The sequence below is a fragment of the Orbicella franksi genome, chromosome 4, assembly GCF_964199315.1.
Source record: "Orbicella franksi chromosome 4, jaOrbFran1.1, whole genome shotgun sequence".
In the NCBI taxonomy this organism is placed as follows: Eukaryota; Metazoa; Cnidaria; class Anthozoa; order Scleractinia; family Merulinidae; genus Orbicella; species Orbicella franksi.
Window position 1 is genome coordinate 27,391,680 of NC_138148.1, and position 12,101 is coordinate 27,403,780.

A 12,101-nucleotide genomic window follows, 5' to 3' on the forward strand; every position below is an offset into this window, starting at 1 on the left:
TTAGGCTAGGTCGAATTCATACCCGGGGGGTCCGCGGGCCCCCTCTTATTTTGGGTAGAACAAATAAAAAAAATCGCAGAAGGAAGAAAAGCCGGCAGGGCAAGCCAAACCCAGCCCTCCCCCCCCCCCCCCTGCCCTTAGCTCAAGATCTGAACGGCGCCTCTGTTTTGTTCCCTTCTCATCAATGTTATCAGTTTAAAACCCAATTCGGGTGTAGTTCAATAATCACATGCTATAGTTAGTCGTGGCAGAATGACGGATGACTAAAATTCTCAGACGATTTCAGTTTTCTTTCCCCGACGCTGTCGACTGTTGAGTTTAGTGTTGACCCGTACAAATCATTATACGGTTGATGATTTTACAGCCATTTGCATGTGAAATTAGGTAACTTGCTTACGACTGGTTCACAAACAATGAAAAATGGGCCTGTGCCAAAAAGCGTGCACAGGCATGGGCCGAACCGTGAAACCCTCCCTTTAACACGAGAAAAATATGAATGACACGAGTCCAAATAAACGTCTTTAGCTTGGGCGGTTTGTTGCCCCATTTCAGACGATGTGACGATACTCTTGAGAATTTTTGCTTAGCCTTTGTAGATGGATAAAAAAAGGAGCAATTATCTGGAGAATATCACGTAGTCTATAACGGGCAAACAAACAGCTCAAGCTAAAAAAGTCTATATATAAACAATAGCCTCCATTCGGCGCGAAAATATACAAGGATATTTGTCCGCGGACATTATCTGTTCCGAAAAGCGAAACGTTTTCCGAAAGCGTAGCTCGAGGATTGCTGTGGGCTTTATCTTACCTCATCGCATGAGCGTGACTGAAAACTGTGAGCTTTGGGGAACAGATAATGTCTAAAGACAAATATCCGAGCATATTTTCGCGCTAAATGGAGGCTATTGTGTTTAGTATCCATCAAATATTTTTCGCGACACGCGCAGTTTTCAAAATTGGAGAATATCACTCGCACATTTCCCAGTTTTAGCCGGGGCATATTCAGTCACGTGACACGTTTAGACCAATCGCGCTTGATCGAAAATATTTGATGGATTAGAAGCAGCCTTCTTGACCGAACACGTTTGGTCAATAAAGGATGAATTATATAGCATAAGGAACACCATTTTCTTGCCGGAAACAGTCGGTAATTCCGAGAGGTAAGATAGTCTGATGTTACGTGATGGGGCGGTCGATCCCCGGGGGAGGGAGGACTCCCATATGCATATAAAAAGGACGGGGGTGCTCGTCGGACATTTTAAGAGAACGCCTAAGAGCTACGAAGATCCTCTTTTGTGGGCGTGGCTTGAAATGTTTATCACCCCCAAGAGGTACCAATTCTAAAATAACGAGTTATCTTCTGTCATATTTGTTTCGGCTCATTAACCTAAATGATACTGCAAAAGCTCCCTTTTAAACTGAATTCCCTTAAAGGTACCCGAACCGCGTTTTTAATCCCTAAAAGGTATGACGACAAACCCCGTCCGTTTTATATGGGAGCAGGGGCCCATCACTGGGCTCCTGATGAGAGTCCCCCCAGGAGCCGATCACAGCACAGGATTAAGATTAATTTTTTCACATTCTTCAATCCCGGAGCCAGCCAGATAAAAGTGGTCAGTTCAGTCCAAGAAGTTGATCAAGTGCTGTCTTCATCCCTTGCTTCGAAAAATTAACAATCAAATTAAATTACAGTTACTTTAATAAGTATATGATTTCTATTGAGCGATTTAACTCTACATCAAATAAGAAATAGTGTCTTAGCATTTTGCCGAAAACCAATACTTAATATACCCGTCTCTAGAAAATAAATCAGTAAAGTACAGTAAATCTTTATTTCTACATGCAGGGTGGCCTATTCAGCTCGAAGTGTGGTATCCATAGGGGCCCTGTAAATATATAATTAATTAAATATACATTAAAACTCTATCTACAGTATTGATTAAATTAGAAATTAGAAATCAAAGAATTAAGAATTTAAAATGTCTAAAAAATCATGATGTGAATAAAAAGGTTCATGCTCAGCGGCAGAAGGTCTGTATGTTTTCAGCGTTTATAATATTTTCAGGATCAAGAAGGATTAAAGTTCGTTAAAAGGTTTTGTACCGCTAAAAAGAAATGTACTTCTCTCAAAATCAAGCTTCACTTTCGGCAAAAAAAGAACCTCAGACTCTGTCTTCTGGTATATAGTAATGAATATCAGATAATTTGGTAAAGTATTCTCTAAAACCTTTTTTTGTAATGCTATCTCTTACTTTTTCTTTATTGAATTTTCAGTGGCCTCTTTGGTAAAATATGACACGAAATAACTTGAAACTAGTAACTTAAGAGAGAGAAAAACAAGCTTTGCTTTGTGGTAGGAGTGTCTGCTGGAAAGACGACGGTCAGTGTAAATACCCCATGACCTCCGCAGAGCAAGTGCACCTTGTTATTATAAGGGCAGATCTATTTTGCAGGCGCTGTAATCTGTCCTGGTGTTGTTGTAGCAGACTGCTCCACGCGATATCGCAGCAATCAAAGATTGGGAAAATCGTTATATTGTAAACAAGAATCGCTGCCTCTTTTGTCACATAACCTCTACTACGCCCAAGGACTGACTAACTCTGTTTGCCACCTTCTTACACAGATACTCCGCGTGAGCTTTACAAATCATGAAATTGTTAAAAACTGCACCTAAGTATTTAAATGTTTTCACGCAAGATATGTACAACAAACGTAAATAACACATTTCGATAGCATCAAGTAATGAAAGCAATCAATCTTAAAACTGAGTTCAAGAAATCAGGAAATACATTAAAATACAGAAAATCTAAAGATATTTTAGTAAAATATATCATCCAAACTCTAAAAGAAATATTTAAGCTGACTTAAAACACCAACTTTTGGTGAAACAACCTTTGAAAACATGGTTGCCATGGAAATGTCAAGTCATGTAATCAAACAAAAATCATATCAAAATGTTACCTGATGGATTTCAGCTTTGACAAGAATGAAATACTTGCTGGCACTTTGTGCCTTAGTGTTCTTCGCCAAACAGTTTTTGAATGATATCAAGAGCATGCTGTTCAGACTGACGAGCTGAAGCATCCTCGCCTTGCACTTTTTGTATTATCGCGAGTTTAGAATAACTTTCAGCTACACTCGGGTGTTCTTCTCCAAACAGTTTAAGTCCGATATCAAGAGCACGCTGTTTAGACTAAAGAGCTAAGAAGAATTCGCCCGGTTCACACTGTGTGTCTCCGAGTAAATGGTAACTGTCAAAAGTGCTTGAGTGTTCTTCTCCAAACAGTTTCCACGTGATATCCAATGCACGCTGTGCAGACTGAAGAGCTGAGTAAAAGTCGCCTAAATCATGTTGTGCTACCCCGCGTGAATGGTAACTGTCAGCTGTGCTTGAGTGGATTTTTCCAAACAGTTTACGCCTGATATCCAGTGCATGCTGTCCAGACTGAAAAGCCGAGGAAAAGTCGCCTAGTTCATGATGTGTTACCCCGCGTAAATGGTAACTGTCAGCTGTGCTTGAGTGCTCTTTTCCAAATAGTTTACGCCTGATATCCTGTGCACGCTGTGCAGACTGAAGAGCCGAAGAAAAGTGAGGAAAGGTCGTCTAGTTTATGGTGTGCTACCCCCAGTGAATGGTAACTGTCAGCTACACTTGGGTGTTCTTCTCCAAAGAGTTTGCGCCTAATATCCAGTGCATGCTGTGCAGACTGAAGAGCTAAGAAAAAGTCGCGTAGTTGATGTTGTGTGAACCCGAGTTTATCGTAACTGTCACCTGTGCTTGGGTGTTCTTCTCCAAAGAGTTTTCGCCTGATATCCAGTGCACCCTGTGCAGACTGAAGAGCTGAGGAAAAGTCGCCTAGTTCATGTTATGTGACCCCGAGTGAATCGTAACTGTCAGCTGTGCTTGAGTGTTCTTCTCCAAAGAGTTTGCGCCTAATATCCAGTGCACGCTGTGCAGACTGAAGAGCTGAGAAAAAGACGCCTAGGTTATGTTGTGTGACCCCGAGTGAAGGGTAACTGTGGGCTGTGCTTGAGTGTTCTTCTCCAAAGAGTTTGCGCCTAATATCCAGTGCACGCTGTGCAGACTGAACAGCTGAGGAAAGGTCGTCTAGTTTATGCTGTGCTACCCCCAGTGAATGGTAACTGTCAGCTACACTTGGGTGTTCTTCTCCAAAGAGTTTGCGCCTAATATCCAGTACACGCTGTGCAGACTGAAGAGCTGAGGAAAAGTCGCTTAGTGCATGTTGTGTGACCCCGAGTGAATCGTAACTGTCAGCTGTGCTTGAGTGTTCTTCTCCAAAGAGTGTTCGCCTGATATCCAGTGCACCCTGTGTAGGCTGAAGAGCTGAGGAAAAGTCGCCTAGTTGATGTTGTGTGACACCGAGTGAATCGTAACTGTCAGCTGTGCTTGAGTGTTCTTCTCCAAAGAGTTTGTACCTGATATCCAGTGCCCTCTGTTTAGACTGAAGAGCTGAGGAAAAGTCGCCTAGGTTATATTGTGTGACCCCGAGTGAATGGTAACTGTGAGCTGCGCTTGAGTGTTCTTCTCCAAACAGGTTACGCCTGATATCCAGTGCACGATGTGCAGACTGAAGAGCTGAGGAAAAGTCGCCTAGTTCATGTTATGTGATCCCGAGTGAATGGTAACTGTCAGCTGTGCTTGAGTGTTCTTCTCCAAAGAGTTTGCGCCTAATATCCAGTACACGCTGTGCAGACTGAAGAGCTGAGGAAAAATCTCCTAGTTCACGTTGTGTAACCCTGAGTAAATGGTAACTGTCAACTGTGCTTCAGTGTCCTTCTCCTAAGAGTTTGCGACTGATATCCAGTGCACGCTGTGCAGACTGAAGAGCTGAGGAAAAGTCGCCTAGTTCATCTTGTGTGATCTCAAGTGAACGGTAACTGTCAGCTGTTCTTGAGTGTTCTTCTCCAAACAGTTTACGCCTGATATTAAGTGCACGCTGTTTAGACTGAAGAGCTGAGGAAAAGTCGCCTAGTTCATGTTGTGTGACACCGAGTGAATCGTAACTGTCAGCTGTGCTTGAGTGTTCTTCTCCGAAGAGTTTGCGCCTGATATCCAGTGCACGCTGTGCAGACTGAAGAGCTGAGGAAAAGTCGCCTAGTTCATGTTGTGTGATCTCGAGTGAATGGTAACTGTCAGCTGTGCTTGAGTGTTCTTCTCCAAAGAGTTTGCGCCTGATATCCAGTGCACGCTGTGCAGACTGAAGAGCTGAGGAAAAGTCGCCTAGTTGATGTTGTGTGACACCGAGGGAATCGTAACTGTCAGCTGTGCTTGAGTGTTCTTCTCCAAAGAGTTTGCGCCTGATATCCAGTGCACGCTGTGCAGACTGAAGAGCTGAGGAAAAGTCGCCTAGTTCATGTTGTTTGATCTCGAGTGAATGGTAACTGTCAGCTGTGCTTGAGTGTTCTTCTCCAAAGAGTTTGCGCCTGATATCCAGTGCACGCTGTGCAGACTGAAGAGCTGAGGAAAAGTCGCCTAGTTGATGTTGTGTGACACCGAGTGAATGGTAACTGTCAGCTGTGCTTGAGTGTTCTTCTCCAAAGAGTTTGCGCCTGATATCCAGTGCACGCTGTGCAGACTGAAGAGCTGAGGAAAAGTCGCCTAGATCATGTTGTTTGATCTCGAGTGAATGGTAACTGTCAGCTGTGCTTGAGTGTTCTTCTCCAAAGAGTTTGCGCCTGATATCCAGTGCACGTTGTGCAGACTGAAGAGCTGAAGAAAAGTCGCCTAGTTCATGTTGTGTGACCCCGAGTAAATGGTAACTGTGAGCTGTACTTGAGTGTTCTTCTCCAAAGAGTTTGCGCCTGATATCCAGTGCACGCTGTGAAGACTGAAGAGCTGAGGAAAAGTCGCCTAGTTGATGTTGTGTGACACCGAGGGAATCGTAACTGTCAGCTGTGCTTGAGTGTTCTTCTCCAAAGAGTTTGCGCCTGATATCCAGTGCACGCTGTGCAGACTGAAGAGCTGAGGAAAAGTCGCCTAGTTGATGTTGTGTGACACCGAGGGAATCGTAACTGTCAGCTGTGCTTGAGTGTTCTTCTCCAAAGAGTTTGCGCCTGATATCCAGTGCACGCTGTGCAGACTGAAGAGCTGAGGAAAAGTCGCCTAGTTCATGTTGTTTGATCTCGAGTGAATGGTAACTGTCAGCTGTGCTTGAGTGTTCTTCTCCAAAGAGTTTGCGCCTGATATCCAGTGCACGCTGTGCAGACTGAAGAGCTGAGGAAAAGTCGCCTAGTTGATGTTGTGTGACACCGAGTGAATGGTAACTGTCAGCTGTGCTTGAGTGTTCTTCTCCAAAGAGTTTGCGCCTGATATCCAGTGCACGCTGTGCAGACTGAAGAGCTGAGGAAAAGTCGCCTAGATCATGTTGTTTGATCTCGAGTGAATGGTAACTGTCAGCTGTGCTTGAGTGTTCTTCTCCAAAGAGTTTGCGCCTGATATCCAGTGCACGCTGTGCAGACTGAAGAGCTGAAGAAAAGTCGCCTAGTTCATGTTGTGTGACCCCGAGTAAATGGTAACTGTGAGCTGTACTTGAGTGTTCTTCTCCAAAGAGTTTGCGCCTGATATCCAGTGCACGCTGTGAAGACTGAAGAGCTGAGGAAAAGTCGCCTAGGTTAATTTGTGTGACCCCGAGTGAATGGTAACTGTCAGCTGTGCTTGAGTGTTCTTCTCCGAAGAGTTTGCGCCTGATATCCAGTGCACGCTGTGCAGACTGAAGAGCTGAGGAAAAGTCGCCTAGTTCATGTTGTGTGACAACGAGTGAATGGTAACTGTCAGCTGTTCTTGAGTCTCCTTCTCCAAACAGTTCAAGCCTGATATTAAGTGAACGCTGTTTAGACTGTAGAGCTGAGGAAAAGCCGCCTCGTGAATGTAGTGTTACCCCGTGGTCAGCATAGCTCTTTGCTAGTGCTTCTTGATGAAGTGCCAGAGTCGCGGAGTTGAGTTCGTGGATTAGCGAATTTTCTTTGCTACGCTTGCATTGTTCAATTGCCTTTTCATGATACAGGATCCTTTCCGCGGACAGTTTCTCTGCGTCTTCACGTTTGCCGGACACTTTCTCAAGTACTCTATTAACATTGCGCTGGAAATTAAACAAACCAAGTGAACTCTGGAGGACTGGGTTTTCGAACTCTTTTGTCATATTTAGCACGACGTTGCTTACACACTGTTTGGTGTCAGGATCAGATACATGTTTTATTGCTTCGCTCACGAGAACGAGAATTTCTAATGTTAATGGGGTATTTATTAAATTTTCAGGGTTTCTTTCGATCATTTCCTCTTCTCCATTTTCACTCCTTCTTTTCTTCATTGCAGGAATAATAAGAAGGTTTGTGTCTCCCACTGTTCTGCATTCCTCGAGCGCTTTGCTGTAGAACATTGACATTCTTGAGGGATTCTTTACGAATCGATAATAAATAGCAAGTATCTGAAGCATAATGATTCTTAGAATCCTCTGCTCGGAGTCAGGGGTGTCATCCATCAAGGAAAGAGCCTCTTGTAAGTGCTGAACTCCGTCTTCTGTTTTTCCGGTAACCAGTTGATAGATGCCTCTGTAACAAAGGTGCTTTCCTCTATCATGAACCAGTACGGAAGGACACGAGAGCTCATACTTCCCTTCCGAAAGAAGCTGTATCGCCCTACCTTGAGAACCCCAAGTTACTTCAGCAAAAGCCAAGGAAACAAGTAACTGCTTATAGATCATGTTGTTCCCATCTTTCCTGGCTGCTTGAATTGCTGAATCGTAAACTTTGTCAATCTTTTTTCCCTCGCACCAAAATAGGCTGTCTAGAAATAGCTCTGCTTTTACCAGAGCTCGAAAAACATTGTCAGAAGTCTTGGAATCGTGACAGCCCTCTGTGAGACTTGTAAGGAAACTCTGTTCATGTTCATAGAACTCAATGAATGCAGACATGGAATCTCCTGTCAAAAACTGCTCATTAAGCTCCTCGAATCGGGAGAAGTAAAACGCACACAACCGAGATTTGGCATCAAGAATTGTTCCTTTCATTTCATGTTCTCCCCTGTCTCTTGCAAATGACTGAAGTAGTTTATGTATCGTAAATAACCCAGATTTGGAACCTGAATCGAGAAAAGATCTCCTACGAAGCGTTTGCAGGGTTTTTTTCGCCGCAAGAATTTGAGACACACCTAAAACAGCTGCAGCAATCTTAAGATCGAAACTCTCTGGAAGAAGACTCAAGGACACAAGGGCTACTTTCTGTTGAGCAGAGAGTCTCTGAAATGAAGAGTCAAATAGGAGTTTCAGTCTTAGATGGCTTGGATAATCTGGATTGTCCAACATCTCCACAATATCATTACTTTCTAAACACCTCGCGAAGTCATCTAGAGCTTGACTTTGGTCGTCAACGTCGTCTTCAGAAATGGAGGAACACAATAACTTCATGGCCAAAGGTACATGACCGCAGATTTGCTGAATTCGTTTGCAGTTTGCAGTGGTGGCATTTGGGAGTAATTCGTGAACAAGGGTTTGGGAGGAAAGCTCATCTAATGGACAAATTCTTACCGCCTGGTGTCCTTGGAATTGAACATTCATAAAATCTAACGATTCCCTCGTGGTTATAACAAATGTAACTTTCTCGGTTCGTCTGAGAATTTCTTCGAGGTAATGTGTGAAATCTTCTTTGACTTTCGCTATTCCACTTTCCAGTAACTCATCAGCATTATCAAGAATTAGTACAAAAGAATCTGAAACCTCGTCAAAAACTTGGAAAAGCTTATCATCCAGTGAAATACGCTGTTGTTGTTGCTGGTCATTTGTGGCAGGTCGTCTAAAAACGCTAAGAAGCTTCTGTGTCAGATCAGCTTTTGACTGAAGTCCTCGTAAGGAGAGGAAGTAGACGGGTAAACCCTGTGAGTCGAGATGATGTCCAACGGCTATTGCAACCGACGTTTTTCCGTATCCTGGTGAACCCCAGATCGACACGATTCCGGTGGATCCAGAAGTCACGTGACCAGTGATTTCTTCACACTCCCTCCGGCGGCCAGTGAAGTGCGGAACCATTGGAGGAAGACATGATTTGGGCAGAGATTGCTTCGTATCTTTAAACGACAGAAATACACAGTAAAACAGTAACAATCATGAAAATAACTTTCTCTATGTATGATAACCTAAGTGTACTGTTAAGCCTTGGAAGACCTTGGATTACTTTGGCAAAACAAAGACTTCATCAATTAAAATTTAAAGTCAAGCAATCGATAGTACTCGACGAAGTTTAGGAAGAACCTAGCAATTGCTGGCATGATACCAGATAAATGAATGCAGTTTTAAATTTAGCTTTGCCAGTAGCGTATTTTGAAACATTAAAACCGTTACTCTACAAAGATAGAATAGAATGTGTTACCCGGCTCGTCTCGAGTAAGTGATGGTTTCATGGTCAAATCATTCATCTTTTGTTCCAACGTAGCGATGTCGTCTTTCGTTGCTGTGCTCTCCATGTTTTCCGTCATTACAGTTGATAGCGCTTTTAACTCATCGGTGATATCCGACCTCATGCCCTCGAGAAAGTTGATGTATGCCCGGGTCTCCTGTTTCATAGCCTGCTCCAATTTGCGAACTTCTTTTGTGGGAAAATCCGACTCGGTCAAACCACCAATGACATCAATGGGATCTACTTTGATTCCTAGAGCTTTGAATGCATCTTTAGAGAGCTGCACGTATCAATCAAACGTTGCTTTGACAATCTCAGAACTGGTTGAGTGACAAAGCAAATTTCTTAGCAGTCGTAGTTGATCAATTGCAAGTGCAAATGTTTCTGCCCTATTTCCACCCGGGCTCATCACAGAAGCATGGAATGTTCCATGAGCTAACTTATGGGGCTTCACGTACAGATCACTGAGTGTCCTGCGATGACCTTTACTGTCGGGCAAAGCGAAGGACCGCGCGTAAATAGTGGCCTGGAACAAGGCTGTACAATCCCATTCTTCATAAGAAAGGTTTGTTGAAACTTTGGTTGTGCCACCCTCTGTAGTGAGAAACAGATTTCTTACAGCAGTAGAGTCATCCCATGGCTGGAAACCAGGGATATGTCCAAAGGTGTTTTCCCACATGGATCTGAAAGTATGACGTAATGCCTTGGGAAATTCATTTAGTACAATGGAAGCAAACTTGAAATAGTTCAACTGCTCATCTTGAAACGGCTGCAGAGCCATCCTTCCTTATATCAGCAGTGATCAAGGACCTGCTGGAGTAGCTGTCAAAGCCTGAAAAACAGGACCCCAAGGTTACTTTGGGTCTCTTAAATGATAAATAAAAATGCGGGGTTGAAGGGTGGAATTGAGTCTCGACTGGGTGCTATTTAGCCATCAGGTACACCCTCAAAATGCTGACAAAAGCCCTCCGTCTCAAACAGGCCCGGCCACCATGTCGGCTGTTGCACATCCTCGTTGTTACCCTGGTAATGCACTTTCCTACAAGCTACAGCTGGGGAAGAATGGCGAAAGGCAAGTATCCGTCGCCTTCAGTGGCTAAGGAAAAGACAACCCTGACAAACTAAAACCCTGCTCCTCCATGCAGGTTAGGGGGTAAGCAGTGAGCTAACCCTGTACTCTTACAAAACCCTATTGGTTACAGAAAAATCTACAGGAATTCGCACGACTCAACTCTTACAAACTTCGAGGACACGAAAACCGGAAGTGGCGTTGATATTTTGGGGTTTGCCGCTGCCATAAGAGAGGTACCGGATCTCGGCAATGCATTGATTGAAATCAGCAGTCAGATCTTTTCACAGACACATCATCCACCTTATATGAAGGCTGGAAGCCTGGAAAAGTGGACCAAATTTTCGAGGATTTCGAAGAATTCGAAATGAAGTTTGTACAGTATAGTTTTATTGAGGCCATTTCGTCAAACCGAGTAACGTCCACTTTGCTGTAGAATTTGTACTCTGAGGGTCTCAATGGGGATATACCTTTGACGGCTGACGGTTACGTTGGTTTGACGGTTGGCTGTATTTCTTTTAATTAAACGGATACTGTTTTGCCCATATTTGAATAATCCGAGTTAGTTCTATAATTTGTGCATTAAAAATTAGATTTTGGTCTTCAAATGTGTGTCTAATAAGGGTGATCACTTCCCCTTTGTTACCGCTGAACATATCAATCGCCTGCACCCGAGACCAGACTGAGTTAAAGGACTCGCACATAAAGGCATTTCTTGGATATATTAAAACGATTATTTATAAACAGCATAACTTAAGGGCCCATTAGTTAATTCATGCGCGCGCTCGCGCGCGTTGCTAAGGAGTTGAAATTTCACTTCCGGTTAGTTACGACAGCCTGAGCGCGGAAAATAAAAACAACTCAAGAACTTGCAAATTCGCTTACATTTAAGATGTTTCTCTTTGTGTTTCACAAAATGCAAAGTAAAAAAAGTACAAGCGAATGCAAAATAAGAGAAAGACAGAAAAACAAGAGCAACAGAAAGAGAAAAACTAACTCCATGTGGCTTTGTTTGATCTTACCGAAGTGCGCTGGAAGTGTAAATTGCGCATGCGCTGATAGGGTAACTTCCAAGAGATATCGGGCGCACTTCCGTTTTTCTTAAATGCTAAAGGAAACGCGGTTTTACATTTTATTAAATCCATTTTGAAATCACTGGTTATCCTTGCAATCTGATTGGCTCTCAATGGCGCGATTTATTCACGAATCGCACTATTTTTTGCTCTAAATCGCATCTTTTTCTCAGCCATTGAGAATGGGGCAGTAAAACAAAACAAAAATCAGATTTCAATATTAGTTTAAAGTAAACAATAAAATTTCAGGAAAATGAAAGGCAAAAAGCCATTGTGTGGAGAATTTAGCAACTAGTATTACCAAAACTTTGTTGTTATTGTGTTTTTTTTTCCAATAAGCTTGACGAATGTAATTAATGACAGTTTTTAAATGACGGTTATCAGTTCCTTCAGGCTGAACACCTACTTTAATGGAAGTTTCCAACTTTCAGTGTCCATTTTGACGAATATTTTGGCGATTTTTCTTCAATATCTGCTCAAAATCCGTATGATACCGAGTCCAGTAAAACATAAACAAACGAAAACCACACAACAACAAATCTCATGGCCATC

The 12,101-nt window shown here is 43.0% G+C and overlaps 2 pseudogenes across 2 annotated transcripts in view; both read right to left on the bottom strand.

Annotated features, from left to right (window-relative positions):
- Positions 1-1,680: 1,680 nt before the first annotated feature.
- The window catches only part of LOC145485097 (uncharacterized), a 51,755-nt pseudogene continuing 41,334 nt past the window's right edge, over positions 1,681-12,101 (bottom strand). The window contains exon 6 of the transcript XR_014049143.1: positions 1,681-6,142. The product of XR_014049143.1 is annotated as an uncharacterized LOC145485097 (transcript). The remainder of the gene's footprint in view (positions 6,143-12,101) is intronic.
- LOC145484520 (uncharacterized) lies at positions 6,152-10,480 on the bottom strand (annotated as a pseudogene). The gene is made up of 2 exons (XR_014049024.1): positions 9,381-10,480; positions 6,152-9,078 (listed from the first exon to the last, which is right to left on the bottom strand). The product of XR_014049024.1 is annotated as an uncharacterized LOC145484520 (transcript).